Genomic DNA, 7,953 nt, shown 5'->3' on the forward strand with positions numbered 1-7,953 from the left:
CCAAAGATTTTCTATTTGGAAATGCTTTATATGAAGCCGTTCCTTAGTTGCCCTGTCTGTGTGTTTCGGGTCATTGTCATGCTGGAAAACCCAGCCACAACCCATCTTCAATGCTCTAATACCAAAAAGTTCTATTTTGGTCTCCTGACCACATGACCTTCTCTGGATCATCCAGATGGTCACTGGCAAGATTCAAATGAGCCTGGACGTGCTGGCATAAGCAGGGGGACCTTGCGTGCCCTGCAGAGTTTTAATTCATGACAGCATAGTGTGTCACGGCAATATTTGAGAATGTGGTCCCATCTCTGTTCAGGTCATTGACAGGTCCTCCCGTGTAATTCTGGGCTGATTCTTGACCTTTCTCAGAATTATACTTACCCTCTCCTTACATGGAGCTCCAGACAAAGTAAGATTGACAGTCATCTTCTGTTTCTTCCATTTTCCAATAACTGTGACTACAGTTGCTGCCTTTTCACCAAGCTGTTTGCCTATTGTCCTATATCCTATCCCAGCCTTGTGAAGGTGTATAATTTTTTTTCCTCTGGTGTGCTTAGATAGCTCTTTGGTCTTGGACATAGAAGCGTGAATCCTCCCGGTACTGCCACCGCTGCCGCTGTTTCCACCTCCTGTCCTGCGACATGTCCGCTCCTGTGCGGTGCCATGTCCAGACGGGAGGTTGAAGCAGCTGCGAAATCAAAAGTGAACAGTAGAAAAAAAAAATGTCATACTCACCTGTCTGCAGACTCCCGGGACATGTCCGCTCCCAGCTCCTCTTCCCGGTACCGCCACCCCTGCTCTGGCTGTGTGCAGCCTCCCGGGACACGTCCGATAGCTGCAGGACCTGTTGCTGATCATCTGATGCGGTCACCTGACGGAATCAGCTGACAGTTTATTCCAGCGATGAGGCCGGCTTTTTACCGCCCGGCCGGCTTAAACTATCAGCTGATGCTGTAGGGAGACTTCATAAGCTGATTACCGCCGGGTCCTGCAGCGATCGGACGGGAGTCTGCACAGATGTGTGTAGTTTTTTGGGTTTTTTTTCTCCTTTATCCCACTGATGCAACAGCTGATTGTATAAACGGCTTTTATATAATCAGCTGATGTATGATGTGATTCACGTCCTTGAACCTGACACATCATTTGATCGCTTTGCCTTCCAGCAAACCGATCAGATGATATTGGATCTGGATTGGACTGCGTGAGACCCTTGACCCAGGATTACTGCGGAGGGTGGGAGGGGGATTCTTTATTTCAATAAAGATGGAGTCACTAATTATGTTGTGTTTTATTTCTAATTAAAAATATTTTTGTGTTGGTTTTTTTTTTTTTATCTTTACTAGAAATTCATGGTGGCCATGTCGAATATTGGCGGGACACCATGAATTTTGGGCTTAGGGCCAGCTGATAACACACAGCTAGCCCATACCCCATTATTACCCAGCGAGCCACCAGTCACCAGGGCAGGAAGAGTTGGATACAGCGCCAGAAGATGGCGCTTTTATGAAAGCGCCATTTTTTGGGGCGGCTGCGGACTGCAATTCGCAGCGGGGGTCCCAGAAAAAATGTGCACTCTGCGCTGCAGTTTCCAATCCCCAGCTGCCTACTTGTACCTGGCTGGACACACAAATTTGGCGAAGCCCACGTCTTTTTTTTTTTTGGGCAAAAAAACTGTATACAGTCCGGGATGGAGGATGCTGAGCCTTGTAGTTCTGCAGCTGTCTGTTCTCCTGCATACACTAGTGGAGAATGAGGAATATATTGAAGAAGGAAATGACAGCCTTTTTTTTGTTGTTTTTATTCTTCACCAATCTTTTATTGGCATTGTTCCCTGAAAAAAAAAAACGCAGTGAACAAAAACGCAGCCATAAACGCACCAAAACTTGGTAAAAACGCATGTGTTTTTTGACTTTTTTGTCGCGGGGGCTTTTTTTTGTGCGGTTTTTGCGGCAAACAAACGCAGCGTCAAAAAAACGCAGTGTGCGAACTTACCCTAAAGCTCCAATTCTTTCCTACTGCAGGAGGATGAGGGACAACACGTAAAGGTATAACTCTATATTCTTTAACTTTTTTGAATAACTATATGCCGGAAAAGGTGCTATATGAATCCTTTCCAAAAACCACCCTTGTGTTCTACCTTTCTTTACCAACGTTATTGAGCAAAAACAGTGTTCACAAGACATATGCAGCTTGGGATATCTCCCTAAGCATCAGACGTCCTATATAGCTGTTATCAATAGTACACATGGAAGACATTAAATTTTCAAGCGCCTCTGGACAAATCAACAACGCATCATTACCATTTTCTTCCGAAAACTGGGTATTTACTTGAGCTAAGGATAATCTTGAACTATCTTCCGTTGGGCAAAAATGTGAATTAATCCTTGTACCTTCTATTTGCTGTGTATAGGCCAAAGCCCAACCTACAGTATCTGTTAATGCTGGTACTGAAAACAAAAATTCAAACTCAGTCTCAATACCTGCATACTGATTGCCAATATCAAAGAAAAGTGATATACCGCCTATACAGTCCCTCCACTGACTCCAATTCCATGAGTCACTAAGGCTAGGTTCATATTTTCCGTTGTTTTGCATCAGTCACATGCGTTGCTTGACGCATGTAACTGATGCGTTGTACGACGGATGACAAGTATTGGATGAGTAAGCGGATTCCGTCCGGCTATTGTGAACGATCAGCTGATTTCCCGGCGGTCGACTGAGTGATCAGCTGATCTCCCGGCGGCCGGCTATTGTGAACGATCAGCTGATCTCCCGGCGGCCGGCTATTGTGAACGATTAGCTGATCTCCCGGACGCCGGCTAATGAGATTAATCAGATCTCCCGGCGGCCGGCTTATGAGAGCGATCAGCTGATCTACCGGCTGCTGGCTTATGAGAGCGATCAGCTGATCTCCCGGCGGCCGGCTTATGAGAGCGATCAGCTGATCTCCCGGCGGCCGGCTAATGAGAGCGATCAGCTGATCTCCCGGCGGCCGGCTAATGAGAGCGATCAGCTGATCTCCCGGAGACCGGCTAATGAGAGCGATCAGCTGATCTCCCGGCGGCCGGCTAATTAGAGCGATCAGCTGATCTCCCGGCGGCCGGCTAATTAGAGCGATCAGCTGATCTCCCGGCGGCCGGCTAATCATTAGCCAGTCGCCGGGAGATCAGCTGATCGCTCTCATAAACCGGCTGCCGACTAATGAGAGCGATCGTTCCCAATAGCCGGTGGCCGGGCGATCAGCTGATCGTTTGGCCGCCGATGAGCATACACAGTGAAAACATAAGGATTGCGCTGCTCAAAAAACGTTACAGGCTGCGTTCCTGCCGCCCGACGGTCAGTCGTTCCACGACTGATTAGTCGTGCGGAGGATGCAGCGCAGCATCATCAGTCACAATCCGCCGCTCATACAAGTATATGGGAACAATGGAATCCGCCAAACGGATTCATTTGTTTACCAGAGCCGCGGATTGTGACTGATAGAAATTGACGGAGATGGGAACCTAGCCTAAGTCAGTGAGTCAACTTCTGCTCCGCAGCTATGCTCGAAGCTGCAGCTCACAGCCGAGTCAGTTACACTACTCACTCCCCCTTTTTCTTTGTTTTCCTGTTCTATCATAATTTAACAGGGGAAGAAAAAAAATGACGGTATAAAATGACTTATGGGCTGAAGAGCAGAATTATACCAAGCAGATTTCAGTTAATGGGTTAGTATAGTTAAATAGATAAGGTAGAAAACAAAAGTAAAAAAACTTATAGCAATTATACTTTACAGGATGATAATGTGTGCACAATTGAGATAAAACGAACAAACAATAAACATAACATAAGGGTATGTGCGCACGTTGCGTTCTGTGCAGTGCAGAAACGAACGCACCCTCTGGGAGACTGGACACTGCGTTTGTAACAAAAAAAAAAATGCATCCACAACGCATGTATTTTGGATGCATTTTACATGCATTTTGGATGCGTTTTTGACAGTGCGTTCCCCAAGCAATTCAGCTCTGTTACATGCCAGCTGACAGCAGACAGAGTCGCGCGATGGGAATGAACTCGATGAACTTCACCCGACTTCATTGTCATACCACGGAGCGGCTCTGTCTGTGTGTGGCGTCCTGATTAGCGGTCACCCATGAAGAGCTCCCCGGTGACCACTAATCTCCTGAGTGACTGAAGTGAGCTGCGCGATCAGCGCTGCCGTCACTCAGGTTACCCGCGGCCAGCTGGAGTCCTCCACCCGAGACCGCAACTCACCTATGACGTCATCTCACTTCAGTCACTCGGGCGACTTGCTGTCACAGTTGGAGGATCCAATGGTGGCCGCGGGTAACCTGATGTCATCGCGCGTCTCACTTCAGTTGCTGCGTGGCGCTAATAGAGCGGTCTGGTCTGTGACCGCTCTCGTCAGCTTCATGTAGCAGAGCTGAGAGCGTCGTGGGACGTCGTGTGGATTACGCCGGACCTGGATGGGCATTTCGGGGTTAATAAAGTGGTGAAAGGGTGTTTTTTTTTTTATGTCTTATTCCAAATAAAAGGATGTTTTGGATGTGTGTTTATTTTCTTTAACTTACAGGTTAATCATGGAAGGTATCTTGGAGAAACGCCTGTCATGATTAATCTAGGACTTAGTGGCAGCTATGGGCTGCTGCCATTAACTCCTTATTTCCTCGATTACCACCGCACCAGGTCAATTCAGGATGGGCCTTGTAGAGTCCCGGGACTGTCGCATCTAATGGATGCGGCAATTCCGGGCAGCTGCTGGCTGATTTTGTTAGGCTGGGGGGCTCCCCATAACATGGGGCTCCCCATCCTGAGACTACCAGCCTTCAGCAGTGTGGCTTTATCTTGTCTGGTATCAAAATTTGGGGTGGATTGCACGTCGTGTTTTTTTTTTAATTTTACTGCACGATATAGACCCGCCCACCGGTGGCTGTGATTGGTTGCAGTGAGACAGCTGTCAGTCAGCGTGGGGGCGTGTCTGACTGCAACCAATCATGGGCGCTGGTTGGCAGGGAAAGCAGGGAATACGAGATTAATGAGCGGCCGGCATTTTCAAAAGAGGAGAAGCCACCGGAGCAGTGTGACAGCCGTGCAGCGCCGCGCCGGTGACCGGGAATCTGTGAGTATGAGAGAGGGGGAGAGACCGACTGACGGACAGAGAGAGGGACAGAGAGAGAGAGAGCGACCATCTGACAGCGAAAGAGACCGACAGAAAGAGGGAGCTTGACCAACATCGACAGAGAGATTGAAAAGACCGGCATTTTGTTTGTCAAAAAAGCATGCGGAACGCAACAAAAATGCAGTCCAAGTGCATTTTGGTTGCGTTTTCTTCTTTTTTTATATCTTTATTTTTTTTATATAGCGCTAACATATTCCGCAGTGCTTTACATACATCAGGAATGCTGTCCCCATTGGGGCTCACAATCTAAATTCCCTATCTGTATGTCTTTGGAGTGTGGGAGGATACCGAAGTACCCAGAGGAAACCCACGCAAACACGGGGAGAACATACAAACTACTTGCAGATGATGTCCTTGGTGGGATTCGAACCCAGGACCCCAGCGCTGCAAAACTGCAGTGCTAACCACTGAGCCACCGTGCCGCCCCGTTTTCACCCACATCATTGATTTCAATGGGTGGAGAACGCGGCTACAACGCACAAAAAAAGTGACGTGCTGCTTTTTTTTCTGCAGCGATTTTTGGCATCCAAAACGCTGCGTTTACAAACGCAGCATGCGCATTGAGTTTTTGGCTTTCTCATAGACCTTGCTGGGGAAGCTGAACACATGCAATTTGGCACTGAAACGCTGCAGTTCAAAACGCAGCGTTAACGCAGGAAAAAAACGCAACGTGCGCACACAGCCTAAAAGCTACCTGAGGATTGCTAGTTTCCGGTTTATCTCCCCCCAGGACTTACTCGTTCCTTCTATCCCCTCTTTGAAGAGAAGACACTTTGAGATCAAAGGCTCAACTTACCCAGGTATGATGCTACAGTCATGGCCAAAAGTTTTGAGAATGACACCAAAATGATATTTTCACATGATCTGTTGCCCTCTGGTTTTTAATTGTGTTTGTCTGATGGTTACATCACATACAGAAATATAATTGCACTCATATTATGAGACCAGAAGGTTCTATTGACAGTTAGAATGAGTTAATGCAGCAAGTCAATATTTGCAGTGTTGACCCTTCTTCAGGACCTCTGCAATTCTCCCGGGCATGCTCTCAATCAACTGCTGGACCAAATCCTGACTGATAGCTGTCCATTCTTGCATAAGCAATGCTTGCATTTTGCCAGAATTTGTTGGTTTTTCGTTGTCCACCCGTCTCTTGATTGCCCACAAGTTCTCAATGGGATTAAGATCTGGGGAGTTTCCAGGCCATGGACCCAAAATCTGTTTTGTTCCATGAGCCATTTAGTGATCACCTTTGCTTTATGGCAAGGTGCTCCATCATGCTGGAAAAGGCATTGTTGGGCGCCAAACTGCTCTTGGACAGTTGGGAGAAGTTGCTCTTGGAGGACATTCTGGTACCATTCTTTATTCATGGCTGTGTTTTTAGGCAAGACTGTGAGTGGTGCGATTCCCTTGGCTGAGAAGCAACCCCACACATGAATGGTTTCAGGACGCTTAACAGTTGCCATGAGACAAGACTGGTGGTATCGCTCACATCTTCTCCTAATAAGCTGTTTTCCAGATGTCCCAAACAATCGAAAAGGGGATTCATCTGAGAAAATGACTTTCCCCAGTCCTCAGCAGTCCACTCCCTGTACCTGTTGCAGAATATCAGTCGGTCCCTGATGTTTTTTCTGGAGAGAAGTGGCTTCTTTGCTGCCCTCCTTGAAACCAGGCCTTGCTCAAGCAGTCTCCGCCTCACAGTGCGTGCAGAAGCACTCACACCAGCCTGCTGCCATTGCTGAGCTAACTCGGCACTGCTGGTAGTCCCATCCCGCAGCTGAAACAGTTTTAAGATACGGTCCTGGCGTTTGCTGGTCCTTCTTGGGCGCCCTGGAGCCTTTTTGGCAACAATGGAAGCTCTCTCCTTGAAGTTCTTGATGATGCGATAGATTGTTGACTGAGGTGCAATCTTTGTAGCTGCGATACTCTTCCCTGTTAGGCCATTTTTGTTCAGAGCAATGATGGCTGCACGTGTTTCTTTAGAGATAACCATGGTTAACTGAAGAGAAACAATGATACCAAGCACCAGCCTCCTTTTAAAGTGTCCAGTGGTGTCATTCTTACTTAATCATGACTGATTGATCGCCAGCCCTGTCCTCATCAACACCCACACCTGTGTTAATGGAACAATCACTAAAACAATGTTAGCTGCTCCTTTTAAGGCAGGAATGCAATGATGTTGAAATGTGTTTTGGGGGTTAAAGTTCATTTTCTTAGCCAATATTGACTTTGCAAGTAATTGCTGTTAAGCTGATCACTCATTATAACATTCTGGAGTATATGCAAATTGCCATTAGAAAAACCTAAGCAGTAGACTTTGTAAAAATTAATATTTGTAGCATTCTCAAAACTTTTGGCCATGACTGTAGTATGTTCACTTCAAAGCGAGGAAGAATGCAGTGTTCAGTCTCGGACGGAGGCAAAGAGGAAAGTCCTCGAATCCCGGTTACGGGGCTCGCTAAGGGCCTGCAAATGTTAGAGCCGTGGACTCTATTCCTCTCAGGTAGCAGTGTAGGATTGGACCGGCAGCCGTTATCAATCTTCAGAAATCCCTTTCCTACCGCAGAGATTCTGTAGTGTGACTGCTCTTACTGCAGAGACTCCACAGTGTGACCCACCAAGGTGATGGCATCCTCCAGGTGGTAATATCCATTTTCCTTGTTCTTTTGGCAGGAACTCAGAACACCATGTTTATGTCGCCTCTGTCTGTTACTTTTGAAACAATGGCCGCTGACGTCTCAGAATGATCAATTCAACCCCGACACAAAGGTGATGGAGGG

Source organism: Anomaloglossus baeobatrachus, chromosome 3 (genome assembly GCF_048569485.1).
Source record: "Anomaloglossus baeobatrachus isolate aAnoBae1 chromosome 3, aAnoBae1.hap1, whole genome shotgun sequence".
Lineage (NCBI taxonomy): Eukaryota > Metazoa > Chordata > Amphibia > Anura > Aromobatidae > Anomaloglossus > Anomaloglossus baeobatrachus.